Genomic DNA, 12,939 nt, shown 5'->3' with positions numbered 1-12,939 from the left:
GTGTTTAGGGATGGGTGGGGAATACCAGGTTCAGCAGTCAGGGTCCTGAGGCTACTTGTTGGCAGAGCCAGAACCAGACTGGGTGTCTTTGATTCCTGGGGGATGCTTCTTCCTGACTCCCTGAACCCCAGGACCTACTTGGCCTGATCTCTGAGCCTCAACTATGGCTCCACACCCCTGCTACACCAAGATTCTGAATGTCTGAACAAACAAGGCCTGAGAGGAGTAGCCCCAAGGGGTCCCTCCTCCCAGCTTGATGCTGGTGAGTTACCCAGAGGCAGAGAGAGCTCTCTGAATGGGGTGAACTCAGGTGGGAGTCAGCATCACTTGGCAAATGTGTGGATCTTTGACATTCTCTTGCTAGCTCCCTTTCTCAGCTGGGGACTCCTTTATAATACTATCAACCCTAGTGTTCTCTCTCTCTTTCCCCCTCTCTCCCCCTCCATCTCTCTCTCTCCCTCCCGCCCTCTTTGCCCCCCCCCCCCCCCCCCCGCCGCCTTGCCCATTCTCACGGGAAAAGCTCTCAAGAGCCTTCTAATGTTTTTAGTGGTTGGTTAAGGATGACTGGTGTGACCCACTCAAGATAGGTTAATTTCAGAGTTCAGGCAATGAGTTTTCCAGAGCCTGCCTCTTCCAACCCAGGCCACTGGAAATTAATAAATGTTGGTTATTGTTATTTGGCCCAATAACACAGAGAATCGTGATCTGCCTGGCCTAGTCAATCTCCTATTCTTTTGTTTATTCATTGTGACATCAGAAGGCAAAATGGGAAGCCAGGGCCAAAATCACAAAGAGGCTGATTTTACTTTGAAATGAAGGCTTTTCCAATAATTGAAACTCTCTGGAAAAGGAATGGCCATATCAAGGGGCTATGAGGTTTCCGTGGCCAAAGGTAGTCAAAGAGAATGACTGACTACTTACCAAAATGTGTTGGAAAAGGCCGGTAGGTTTAAAATAGATGACCCCTAAGGTCTCAACCCTGAGCTATTTAATTTGCTTATCCCTCCTATGGACACGTTTCTGGCGTTGGGTCAGAGGTCAGGGGTCAACAGTCAGGCACCTCCAGTCCATCTGTCGCCTTGGCTAACCCAAGCTGCTCTTCCACTAAATCTGACCAGGAATGTGTAGGTCATGGCTTCAAGGAGAACAGCTGGGTGGAATACAAGCTAATGGGTCAGAGCTCCCAGATGTCACTTACGCTGTCACCGTGGACAAACTCAGCAGCAGGGTCTATCTTGATGAGATTCTGAAACAAGAATCCCTAATGATCTGCCCCATCTAGAATCACAGGAAAATGTGGCGGGGATCTCATCATATCATTGGAATGTGTGCCCTTGCCAATTACTCTGGACAGATGCTTCCTGATGTAAACAATAAGCTGAACATAAAATCTAAATAATATATTTGACACTTTACTCAAGACCAAAAAAGATTGGCTATTTAGGCAAAAGAAAAAAGAAAACAGAAAAAAACACCCATCAGCCTTGTCGTTTTCCTGGCAAATGTGCTATGACTAAGTGGATGTATATAAAACAGTTGACATTATTAGCAAGGAATGGTCAGGCCGTTCCAACAGGCAATTTACTCTCCAGGAAACCAGTAGGGCCTGTGCTAGATACATACTCTTTTTCCAGGTTACTCAGGGCCATTTAGAAAATTACTATTGTTATTCACAAAATGCTCCACCAAAATCTGAGCAATTAACCCTCTCCCCAACTTGTCTCATTTACCTGTTCCTCCAGTAAGAGGCATGTGAGAGCTGATATGGCTCCTGAGTCTACATAATTTAAAAAGCTACTTTTTACTGAGTTCTTGGTATGTTCCAGGCCCTCAGAGTGTGTTACATACACCCTCATGAAGTCTTCACAGCAACCCAAATGTATTATCATGCCTATTTTCACTGAAGAGTAAACTGAGCCTCAGAAAGAAAAGTCATTTGCCCACAGTCATCCAGCAAAGTACTGGATGTTCTTTTCTACTGGGAGGCACACCTGGGATTTGAGTTGAGGTTTCACCTCAACTTATCAAAGCCTTTACACATGTCCTCTATGTGGTCCTGCCTCACGCAACGTGTCCTGTCCATGAGGAGGAGGTGGGTCATGGCCTGGTGTCACTGGCACAAATCCTTGTCTTAAGGGAGCCACAGAATGTATGTTACACTTCCAATAGCTCACTCTCTCTCTTTTTTTTTTTCTTTCATTTTTACAGCCACACCTGTGGCAGATGGACGTTCCCAGGCAAGCGGTCAAATCGAAGCCGCAGCTGCCAGCCACAGCAACACCAGATCTGAGCCACATCTGTGACTTATGACGGATCCTTAACCCACTGAGTGAGGCCAGGGATTGAACCCGCATCCTCTTGGATACTACAAGTCAGGTTCTTCACCTGCTGAGCCACAACAGGAACTCCCCAGCAGCATACACGTTATTGCTAAACAAAGATTGTTGAGCATCTCCTAAAGTACAAGAACATAACTGCAGGTCAGACAATGACAAAGACTGAATAATAGACTCCTAATATCAATGACCAGAAATTCCACAACAACGTTTTCAGTCCAGAGTTTCTCAGCCCCCAGATTGCAAACACACTATTTAAAAAACTAAAAAGATAGACTCAACAACCTAGTTCCCCAACAGCCCTGTTCCCTTAAGAAGGCAGCAGCCTACCACTCCTGTGAAACTCAGGAAACTCAGGGCATAACTTCACGATATTTTTCACCAAACTGAGGAAGCAGCTTTTTAGTGGGCCACCAGGTGCTTTCTCGGCCCTTAAACTACTCAAATGAGTATGATACTTGAGGTTGGTAATATTGATATGATGTAAATGCAGTTTTCCCGGGAGAGGCTGCCTTTTAAAATAGATTTCTCAAGAATTAAAGAGACTCACACAGCACCTCCTCTTCATTATATCTATGAGTCAATGTGAAGCCTGTGAAGTGGTGTAACGCTTGCACCCCAGGTAATGAACAAGCGAGTGGATGGATAAATGGATAGATGGATGAATGGATGAATAGATGATTGATGAACAATGGGTGAATGAAGTAATGAATGAATATTTAAAAGTCCCATGGCACTAGGAGATAATAATATTAATAGCATAATAAATGTTTCCACAGAAAAGAAACTCATGGACTTGGAGAACAGACTTGGGGTTGCCAAGGGAGAGAAGGAGGGAGTGGGATGGACTGGGAGTCTGGGGTTAGTAGATGCAAACGATTGCTTTTGGAAGGGATAAGCAATGAGATCCTGCTGTCTAGCACTGGGAACTCTATCTAGTCACTTATGATGGCGCATGATGGAAGATAATGTGAGAAAAAGAATGGATGTGTGACTGGGTCACTTTGCTGTACTTAGAAAATTGACAGAACACTGCACCAACTATAATGGAAAAAATAAAAATCATTTAAACAAACAAACAAACAAAAACCTAATGGTTATTAAGCACTATTATATGCCAGACACTGTTCTAAGAAAGGTACATGTATTTGCTCATGGAACCCACCAGGCTTCCCCTTTTACAGAACTGACTAGCTTGCTTGCCACCACATGTGGAATTTTTCTTCCAAAATGCTTATTAGGCATTTATATATATTTTTCTTTTCTGAATTGATTTGACAGGGCTCTTTATAAATTAAGGAGAGTATCTGCTCATTACATATTGAAGTATTTTTCCAAGTTTGCTGTTCTTCTTTTCACTCCTGGTATGGTGTTTTTGACAGAGTTAAATCTATTTTGATTTATACTTCATTTATTCAGTATCGGGCTTACAAAAGCCTTTGTCATCCAAGATGAACTAATCTTCACCTGAATTTTTCTCCATTAACATTCCAGCTTTATTTTAATACATTCAAATCTTTCTAGAACTTACTTTGGTTTAATGTCTCAGGTACGCATCTAATCTCACTCTCCTCACCACCACCCTCAACATTTCGGCAGAGTCCTAATACCATTTAATGAAACATTTCTTGTCCAATCATTCACTTATTCAGAAACTATTAATCCAAAACTTGCAATGAAACAGACATTTTTCTAGGTCCTGTTGATACATTACATTCTAACGGGAAGAGCAGATAATGGCAATTAAGCATGTGATTCATTCCGTAGTGCCAAATATGATGGACAACCAGGGTCTGGAATGGCTTCCTCGGTCAAGGAAGGTCTCTCCGAAACGTGACATTTGGGTAGAGACCTGAAGGAGGTGAGAGGTACCTGTGCACCCAGGGAAGGGCGCACTTGGCAGAGGAGACTGCAAGGGCTGGACCACGATGAAGCGGGATTATGTTCAGTGGATTCAGATAATGACAAAGAGTCCCCTCTCGCTGAAGCAGAACCAGACATTAGAAGAAAGCGTTCTAGAAGTCGAGGGATGGTGGGAGTCGGATCATGTAGGACCTGCTAGGTCATGGTAAGGGCTTTGGATTTTGGTAATGACTGAGTGAGGCGATTGCATTTCCCAAAGACGGCCACAGCAGCATCCCTGGGCACTTCCGCATCATAGCCTGGCCCCACCCCCATCAGGACAGCCTTTCTCTCAACCTCATGGACTCTGGGTGGGCCAGCCCACTGCTTTCACCAACAAAAATGTTGCAGCCCCTGGCTGATGTGGCAGCTTCCTCCTCCAGCCCCTTAGGGACAGTCTCAGCGGGAAAAGTGCACCCACCCCAAGACCAGCATTCTGTCCAAGCCACGGGGAGAGCCTGGAAGATGAGGGGCCACAAGGGACCAGCTGGTGAGTGAAGAAGCCATCTTGCAAAGGGGTCCTCCAGCCCAGCCAACACTAAATTGCCCAAACTCCTGACCCACAGGAACTGGAGGAAAAGTGAAAGGTTAAGCCACCGTGTTTGGGGGTACCTGGTTATGCAGCAGCGATAGATAATGGGAATGGTGAGGTCAGGGGTCCATGGGAGGGTTTTGACCAATTGTATGATTTGATTGAAGTTTGACAAGCATTCCTCTGGGTCTGTGCTGAGAAGAGGATGCCGGAGGGAGCATGTGGGAAGGAAATTCTGGATCTGTTTCAAAGAACACATGGATGGTACCTGCCAATGGATTGGCTTTGGGTTGTGAAAGAGAAGTGAGGGTGGCTTTTAGGGGCTGGCCTGATCCCAGAAGCATGGAGGGGGCTTTTTGCCAATGTGGTAACAGCAAAAGGATCCCACTTGGGATTCAAGGGGTCTGAAATTCTATTTTGGATGTGCTCAGACTGTGAGGCTAAAGGCACCCTCGAGTGGAGATGCTGAGTGGTGCTGGAGTGTTGAGTCCAAAGAGAGGTCATGGCTGGGAGAAGGCCTTTTCAATGGTCCCATGGGACCAGATCCCCCGGAGCATGAACATAGACAGAGCAGAGGGGCTGGAGGACTGAGCCCTGGGCACGCCAGCATCCAGATGCAGGGAAGAGATGAATTGGAGAAGGAGCCAGAAAAGGAGACCAAGGAGGGTTGGCCAGTGAGATGGGATGAGAATGATGAGAATTGTACAGCTGTAAATGTAATAAATTCATCAAGTAATAAAAGAAAGAAAGAAAGAAGGAAGGAGGAACTCTGTCAAAGCAGGAGCATTCTCAATCTGACTGTCCTCGCTCTTGATATTACTGATCGAAAAGGTGCTTTTATCCCACGCTGCCTTTGCATGTATGTGAGAGTGTTTGCGAGTGTACTTTCTCCTCTCTCCCACGGATCTGTTCATCCATCTGGAACCATGTGACCACTGAAACTTTTGTACCTGCCCCCCGGCTTTTCTTGTTTTCTTTAAAAATATCCTTGTTATTATCATCTAAGATTTGTTAGAATTTCAGATTGGAGTTTTACCAAGATCCCTCCCCCCAATACATCAGAAATTTTATTCTATATACATTCTGCATGTGGATTAGGTTGGTAACAGTTCATGTTGCATCTTCTTTTCTAGTTTCCACAGGCTGCGTGTTTCCATTTTATATGTTTTACATCCTTATGCAGATTTTTTTTTCATGTAGGTCTCGTGTTGTTTTCTCTCTTTTTTTTTTTTTTTTTTTGTCTTTTTAGGGCTGTATCTACGGCATATGGAGGTCCTCAGACTAGGAGTTGAATCGGAGCTACAGATACTGGCCTACACCACAGCCACAGCAATGCCAGATCCAAGCAGTGTCTGAGACCTACGTCAGAGCACAGGGCAGCGCCGGATCCTTAACCCACTGAGCAAGGCCAGGAATCGAACCCATGTCCTCATGGATAGTAGTTGGATTTGTTTCCACTGAGCCATGACGGGAACTCCTCTAAGTTCTTTTCTAGGGATTTACATTGCAGTGGCTTTGTAAATTCTGTCCCTTCTTACTGGCTATTTTTGCCATATGAAATCTATTCATTTTTGTAGAAAGAATTCCCCTATTATTTCTCAGGGTTTGACAGATGATGCAAACAGATTTCAACACCTTTGTTACTATCATGGGCAAGAGGCCTCATAGCTTTGGAATCACAGAGCCAATGTATAGGATTGTCCCCATCTCTGCCGATAAAGTCATGCCAAGTTTGGAGAGTGCGATATAATGTGAATTTCAAAGTGTTTCCCAAAGAACTCCATGATTTCCAGGTGCTCTGTAAATGACTGTACCCACGCATCTCAAACCATCTCAGAGTCACCATCTCAGATCTTTTTCCCTTTGATAACCCAGGAGTCAGACCATATGTCCTTTGATCTCTGCTTCAAAAAGTATTGTCACGGTATTTAGAAACAGGGACGGCCCAGGCAAAGTTATAACATATGAGATGATTTTCTTTGGAACCCCTAACTCTCCTCTCAGAATTCTTCCTGGTTATATGTGGCTGGAACACACACACACACACACACACACACACACACACACACACACACACTCACACACAGAGGCGTGGCCTGGAAGAAAACAATTTCATTCAAATAATACCACATGCTATGCTTCTGGGCAGCCTGGACTCTGGGCCTAAGGCTGGTGGGAGTGGAAAGTTTCACAGCTGTGTGTCTGGGCCCCACATCTAACTCTATGCACTTGGCCAGCATACAGGTGACCTCCACAGAGGTCCCATGACCCCTTGGAGCTTCTGTTCTTTGTATGTAAAAGGAGCGTGTCATAGCTACACTGCAGGGCTATTGTGGGAACTCAGAAATTGACTATAAAATGCTCGACCCAAGGAGAAGCTGGAGAAATAGTACCTATGACTTTGATTTACAAGGAGGTTCCGTACTACTGCTCAAGTCCTTAAGAAAATTCCTCAGTCTCATCCTCCACCTGAGCGACCAGAAGGAGAAGGCAGGAAAGCAGCAGGGGCTCAGCTTCCTGATCCTCCCTTTTGTAAAACTCTCTTTACAGATAAGACACGAAGGGCCGGTCTCTCCCATTGAGAACCAGCCAGCCTCCGCTCAGAGACTGCTGTCTGCTAACCACAGAAGGCATTTGTCCCTTTTTGCTGTCCCCTGTCACCCTTCCTTTACCACTCCAGTATTCCTTTGGGTGGGGCCTCCCTGTGCATGGCTTGAAGTCAACATGGATGGACTTGACCTTTCCCTGGGGACAGGCATGTGAGCTAAACGCAGCTCATCACCTGCTCCCTTTTTACAGGGACTCTGTATTTGATATTATCTTATTTTTTGGCTGCACCCATGTCATACAGAAATTCCAGGCCAGGGATCAAACCCACGCCACAGCAATCGCTAGGCCACCAGGGAACTCCAACCCAGTATTTTACATAAGTGATGTCCCAATGTGGGAGCAGTTGAGGTCTTATCTGTTACAGTGGTACCACATTGCATGGCCTGGACTATGCCCACATCTCTATGGTTGTGGTTTTTAATGGTGTTCTTACTGGGTCTGGCTGCCTGGCCTTCAGATCCCATCTCTTGATATTCTATTTGAAGCCTGGTAAGCTCCCCAAATTGTTCACAAAGATGGTCTTTTTGTTCAGCCCTGGGCAATTCTGTTTCTCCCCCTTGCTGTGGGAGCACAGTCTGATACGGACAGATTCCTGGAGAAAACAGAAAAGGAGGCTTATCTTACTTTACAGGAATTCCCTCTTATGGTGGTCAACACCCAGGGCTTGGCAGAAAGGGGAACTCTTGAAATATAGCCCTGAATGGGACATGACCACCGAGCCAAAGTTTTGGATCATCACACTGGAGAGGACTGGGAACAAGTGGGCCTTTTTTGTCATCAAAGGTGTCAACTGGATGGCAGGTGGAAGAGAGATAGCAAATGGCAACAGACATGACTAGACACAATGACTGACTCTGACGCATCCTCCTGTAGGCTTTTAGGAGAACTTGAAACGATGTCTTTTGGGGGATGGGAAGAGAGTACAGGCCCTACCTGCCCTTTATGGCTTATTACCCTCTGTCTCAGCATTGCTCCTTGGCCCTGAGAAAGCTGCCACCAAGCATCTTACTAGTTGTCCGACTTTCATCCTACATAACGTGTTCTGTGGTTTGCCCGCTGATGGTAGTCTAAGCAGAATCTAATTGGTAACATATTGTCAACTGAATTAAGTGCCATATGACAGAGATTTAAATCCTGGTAATTTTTCTGTAAAGAAAAAAAAAATCTGTCAACAGGCTACAGCAGAGGAAGAGCAATAAATCCAAATGTTGTGTTTATTCATTATTGCAGGAGTCTAGTTGTCTTGTGTTCATTATTTAACTCCCCCATTTTTAGCACTAGTAAAAGCTCTAAAGAGAAATATCTGTGCAAGGTGCTTTTTAACAGGTTTCTATTTGTACACAAATACCTGCTTGCCTTTTCAATCATGAGAAATATGGTGCCCTTTCATTTTCAAAGGAAAGTGTATCATGACTGTTTGCTAGATGAAGGATAATGGGTTTAGTCTTTTGAAAAACTATGTTTTAAAACATCGGGGATCACTAATAATCAAGAAAAGCAAATAGAAACCAAAGCGAGGCAACACCATTGGCTTATCAGGTTTGCAAAAATTAAAAGAACTGGTAAAATGATTGCACTGAAGGATGTGTAGAAGAACAGTCATTGCCATTTGATTTGAAGGATTAAAAATGGAAATAAGTGAATTTCCATATATGAGCCTGTTTAAACAAATTATGGACTAGCAATACCGGGGAGTGCAAAGTACTCACTTGAAAGCACATGTTAAATCCTACGTAATGAATCGACATCATTTGCACCTTTCCTTTTAACTTGTCTTTACTGACAGTCACTTTCAACATTTTTTCTTACTTGAATCAGAAATACATAATAGCTACAGAGTTACCAAATGATCCAGCAATCCCCACTCCTGGGCATACATACAAAAGACAAAAACTCTAATTCAAACACCCCCCAATGTCCACAGCAGCACTATTCACAATAGCCAAGATATGGAAACAACTGAAATGTCCTTTGACAGATAAATGGATAAAGAAGATGTGGTGTATATTTTTGTGTGTATACTACACACACACACACACATAATATATCCAGTGGAATATACATAGGCAATTCTGTCTGTATATACATATACACACAAAAACACACAATGGAATACTACTCAGCCATAAAAAGAATGAAATAGTGTCATTTGCAACAACTTGGATGGACCTAGAGATTATTATGCTAAGTGAAGTAAATTGGACAGAGAAAAACAAATATAGGATATAACCTATATATGGAATCTTTAAAAAATGATACAAATGAACTTATTTACAAAATAAAAATAGACTCACAGACATAGAAAACAAGCTTATGGTTGACATAGTAAACAAGCTTCTGCTTACCACAGGGGAAAGGTAAAGGAGAGGGGATAAATTAGGAGTTTGGGATCAACAGATACAAACTACTATGCATAAAGTAGATAAACAACAAGGACCTATTGCAGAGCATGGGGAGCTATACTCAATACATTGTAATAAACTATAATGGAAAAGAATCTGAAAAAAAATATGTGTGTGTGTGTGTATCACTTTGCTGTACCCTGAAACACTGTAACTCAGCTTTACATAACAGCATTTTGCAGATGTGGCCTCACTGGAATCTCATACAACCCTGTAAGCTATGTAGGGCAGATTATTTTACCAACTTTACAGACAAAGAAACCAAAGTGGGGAAGATAATGTGACTTATGGAAGGAGCACCCCAAGGCTCTCAAACCCAGAGGCAGGGTGCAAACCTCAAGAACTTCCTTCCCCTGCTCTGCAGAGCAGAATAGAGAGTCTGGAAATCAAAGACCAGCATCCAGTTCCCCACACCTTTAATTCCCAGTGTGACTTTCAACTTTTTTTCTTAATTTCCTGGCTTCCTCATCCATTCCATTCCATTACTACTCAGCTCACACAGTAGAGATAGCATGGGGGGGTGGCTAGCAGCAGAGCCTGGAGGTAGTCAGACCCTGGCAAAGCACGCTGAGGCTAGTTCCTGATTTCTTCTAAAATAGGCAGCATTACACAAGGGATCTGAGCATCGATGAACCTGAGAAGGCACATAGTGTGCCAGCATGTGCTTTCCATTTGAGGGGCGCTTAAACACAGGGCACGTACACTCATTCTGGTTGCTGGGCACATGGACATACAGAATATGTAAGAGATCACAAGCTCATGGAATCAGGCCTACTGGATTCCAGGGCTTGGTCCTCTCACCCAAGGCCCCTCGCAGGGAGGATCACCCTGTTCCTTTCCAGTCCCCTGCTCAGGACACCTTCGCAGGGGAAAGGACTGCATGCTAGTGTCGTGGCTCTGACCTCTAATGTGTCTCCCCCTTTTCCCATCTACCTAGCCCCCTCCCTACCTTTAGTCTTTTCCTCCTATTTCCCTCCAAGTCTGATGGCTTAATTGCACAAAAGGTGGTGACGACAATAACAATAGTAATGGCCACTAACACAGGGCTCATTCACTGTTCCAGTCCCCCAAACACCTGACTTCTATGAGCTCATCTACCCTTTATTTAAGAGGCAGAGACTGACTGTTATTGTACACATTTTACAGACCCCCGGACCTCCCTGATGCAACTCTAGTGACTTGTCTGAAGCCACAGGAAGTGTAAAGAGTTGGGATTTGAACCCAGAGGTCTAGAAAGAGCAATGGATAGGTTTTCCATTATCTAAATGCGAAATAAATAAAAATATGCACAACATAACTGAACGCTAAGTGCAGGTAATGCCAAGAGCAAGAAAACAGCAGTTGACAGACACAAAGCCAAAACCTTAGAATGTAGAGTGTTTGTGCTACTATTGCTCTAATAACCTCACTTTAGTGGGATGGGAAACCTTGATAGCCCTTAAAGGAGGGTGCTCTTCCTCCACTGTGAACCAAGAACCAAATACTTTGGGCAAAAGCAGAGACCACAAGTTGTTTATTTTTACATCGATGATTCAGTGTGCACACTCAAGACTCAAAGAATGAGCTTCCTGCTCCCTCTCTGTTGACGTGGGTGTGACCTAACATTTGGCCTTCAGCTAATTCTTGCGGAACTATCTGGTCCCAGACTACCTGAACAGTCCCATCGTATGGGATTTTCACCCCTTTGAATAAAAGGGATTATAAAATGCATATCCAAACAGGATTGGATTTTTAAATTTTTAAGACTCAAATCACAAGAAACTCCTATTTTAGGACAAAAAAAATTGTTCTAAACTTTGTCACACCATTAGCTCTCTAGTTTCAAAAATTTGGTTGCTATTGCTATTTTGTATTGTTTATGCACATTCATGTGTCTACGTGTGTGTGTACCTATAATGCGGCATGTATCTGTGCATATGATGTGCGTACATATATACACATTCATACACACATAGTATGCTGGCCAAGGAATACCAACAGTGCTGTCCACCCTTGACCATGAGGACCCCATGCATTCTGGGCTATTTGAACAGGATTGGTGCTGGCCTCAGGGTGAGCCCTGACTACCCTCCCCGTCCTGTGACCAGACCTCTGAGATCACTCACTGGGGCCAGGCACTGGGGTCCAGCCTGTGACCATGTCACATGCTCTTTATTTGAGGTGTAGTTAATGGCCCAAATGGGGTTCAGACGCTCTCTTCCTGAGGTCCACAGCCCAGCCCCCATGCCAAATGTATGTCTGCATATTCAGACCCAGGTTGTGCATTTTTTTTTCTTGCTTTTTGGGGCTGCACCTGTGGCATATGGAACTTCCCAGGCTAGGGGTCCAAATGGAGTTGCAGCGGCTGTCCTACACCAAAGCTACAGCAACAGCAATGCAGGAGCCGAGCCACATCTGCAACCTACACCACAGCTCATGGCAACGGTGGATACTTAACCCACTAAGTGAAGGCAGGGATCAAATCCACATCCCTATGGATCTTAATTGGGTTCATTACCGCTGAGCCACAACAGGAACTCCCATTTGTGCATTCTTTCCATGCCACCCTCACGTGATCCTGTGACCTTTCTGGGCCACATTCTAGGTCTCCCTCTACCAGAGGGAGGCTGAATTCTCTCTGTGGGGCAGACTGGGCCACGCTCCCCTGAATCAGTCCCTGAAGGGTACAAAGGAAGGGTCACTTCTCTTCTACTCAAGGCAACCAGGGTTGGGGTGAGGGGGCAGACGCTCTTTGGCTTGATCTTACCTCTCAACTCATGCGCTCCTTTTCTTTCACTCCCAAGTTGTTCAATGTCTTTCTTCTGAGGCTGAGGGCTCAGCTCCCTTCTCCCTGGCAAGCTTTCCGTACAAACAGGAAGAGTGTGTGTGGTCACCACTGAAGTGTGCAGGTGTTGATAGAGGATGTGAAAGTGTGGAGGCGAGTGACTGAGCCAGCCAATGGCGTGTCCCCGCCAGGCACCCAACCGGCTGCCTGTCACCCACAGTGCAGCAAGGTCTACCAGAAGGCTGGAGGCAGCAGCCTGAGCCGTGCTCCAGAGACCACCTGACACAAACCAGACAAGTGCGGTCATGGTGGCCAAGGGAGGAGCTCTCTGTTGCTCTGCTCCTCTAACTCTATGCAAACGCTCAGGAACATTAAAAAATATATATATATATA

The 12,939-nt window shown here is 44.7% G+C and overlaps 1 protein-coding gene across 11 annotated transcripts in view; it reads right to left on the bottom strand.

The window, feature by feature from the left end:
* AFF3 (ALF transcription elongation factor 3) overlaps positions 1-12,661 on the bottom strand; it is a 598,632-nt gene extending 585,971 nt beyond the window's left edge. For 10 of the 11 annotated variants that reach the window (XR_007135070.1, XM_047781424.1, XM_047781427.1 and 7 more), the window contains exon 1: positions 12,529-12,661. The gene's annotated coding sequence lies outside the window, so the exon portion shown is untranslated. The remainder of the gene's footprint in view (positions 1-12,528) is intronic. The other variant, XM_047781426.1, reaches the window with a different exon arrangement.
* Between the last annotated feature and the right edge of the window lie 278 nt (positions 12,662-12,939).

Source organism: Phacochoerus africanus, chromosome 5 (assembly GCF_016906955.1).
Source record: "Phacochoerus africanus isolate WHEZ1 chromosome 5, ROS_Pafr_v1, whole genome shotgun sequence".
NCBI classification, from domain to species: Eukaryota; Metazoa; Chordata; class Mammalia; order Artiodactyla; family Suidae; genus Phacochoerus; species Phacochoerus africanus.
This window is presented reverse-complemented; position numbering and strand designations above follow the sequence as displayed.